Source organism: Schistocerca cancellata, chromosome 1 (assembly GCF_023864275.1).
Source record: "Schistocerca cancellata isolate TAMUIC-IGC-003103 chromosome 1, iqSchCanc2.1, whole genome shotgun sequence".
Lineage (NCBI taxonomy): Eukaryota > Metazoa > Arthropoda > Insecta > Orthoptera > Acrididae > Schistocerca > Schistocerca cancellata.
This window is the reverse complement of record NC_064626.1, coordinates 1,275,388,749-1,275,390,458: the sequence shown is the minus strand read 5'-3', so window position 1 is coordinate 1,275,390,458 and position 1,710 is coordinate 1,275,388,749. Positions and strand designations below refer to the sequence as shown.

The 1,710-nt window shown below is 42.9% G+C and overlaps 1 pseudogene; it reads left to right on the top strand.

The window, feature by feature from the left end:
- Positions 1 to 268: 268 nt before the first annotated feature.
- LOC126100762 (5S ribosomal RNA) lies at positions 269 to 386 on the top strand (annotated as a pseudogene).
- Positions 387 to 1,710: the final 1,324 nt, after the last annotated feature.

Sequence of the window (1,710 nt, the reverse complement as noted above, 5' to 3'; positions counted from 1 at the left end):
GTATCATGTAAGCATTATGCAAGAACAGGTTATTAAAGACTGTGTATATATTCTCATCAGTGTGTATACGAAGAAAAAAACAGAGTTCGGATTTACGTGAGCTGTTGTGGCGCGGCGGGTGGCTAGTAAAATATTGTATAAGAATATTAAAGCTTCGCCGTCTTTCACGAGAGACTGGAAACTATTTCTGCGGTCAGCCAGAAAGTGATGGAGAACATACTGACCATAATTTCCTGTTTGCAATTTCGTATTCTTCTTCTACTCTCCGGGCAACGGCCTTGCCGCAGTGGATACACCGGTTCCCGTAAGGTCACCGAATTTAAGCGCTGTCGGGCGTGGTCGGCACTTGGATGGGTGACCATCCAGGCCGCCATGCGCTGTTGCCATTTTTCGGGGTGCACTCAGCCTCGTGATGCCAATTGAGGAGCTACTCGACCGAATAGTAGCGGCTTCGGTCAAAAATACCATCTTACGACGGGGAGAGTGGTGTGCTGACCCCACGCCCCTCCTATCCGCATCCTCCACTGAGGATGACACGGCGGTCGGATGGTCCCAGTAGGCCACTCGTGGCCTGACGACGGAGTGCTTCTGATACTCTCCGAAAGAAATGTTTCAATCTCTGTTTACTCAATGGCATCTGGGACTATGATTATAAATAAATGTTTTGAGTTCTAACTGATTAATGTATTTAGTGAAAGTTCACACGTACAAACACATTCCTGATAATAAGAATAATAACATCTCTATCATAAACAGCACTATGAGCAGTTCAGAGGCGACCTCTACAGTAAGTTGCAATTAAACATTATTTCGCCCCGACTCCTAATCATCGAAGTTAATTTCTCGCCACAAAAGTGGAAAATAATCTCACCACTGACGCGCGGTTTTGTTAACATTAAGGGCGGCACTCAAACAGTTACTTACGCGAAATCTAAGCGACCCTGGACGGTGTACAGTCCTCGCGAGTTCACTTCCTATTTGTTCCGAAAACAAAATTTAGTACCTACTATACCTTTTTCTCATTACTTGAGAAGACTACTTTTAAAGCCAGTGGGATTCTACGAGCACTACTGAACTCTGTGTACTGAGGCTTGCCAAAATTCAACGATAATCCTTTTGTCTTGAACCATTAGTTGATGTTCACTTAAAACTTCCGGGCTAAATAGGCCATGGTAAATGTATAAAACTCTCCCCTGACGTTTCGTCTCTGACTGCGGGAGACATCCTCCGAGGTACAGCGGCGAACTGCCGCAGTCGGAGACGAACCGTCAGGGGAGAGTTTTACACATCGACCACGGCCTATCAGCCCAGAAGTTTTAAGTGAAGGCAATACCGGCCGTGAAAGCCCATATTGTATGATCATTTGTTGATGTTTTCGAGTATTTCCTAACCTACTTTTTCAGCAAGGGAATGATACCGCGTTTTGTTCCAATATTTCAACTTCAAAACGGATGAACTTTGTATCTTCTGATGCATAAAATCATTTATATATCGTATATTGGAAACAACATAGGACCGAAAATAGAACCCTGCGGTACACCATGTCTGATTGCTTCAAAGTCTGAGTGCCTGTTATTACGTGGTAGATAACATAAAAACTATGAACCTGTTGTTAATAATATTTCATAATATTTTAATTTTTATCCTACATATTTCTTAAGGAAAAACTATGAATATAAAATTAGAGAGATTCGAGTGCATACAGAGGCA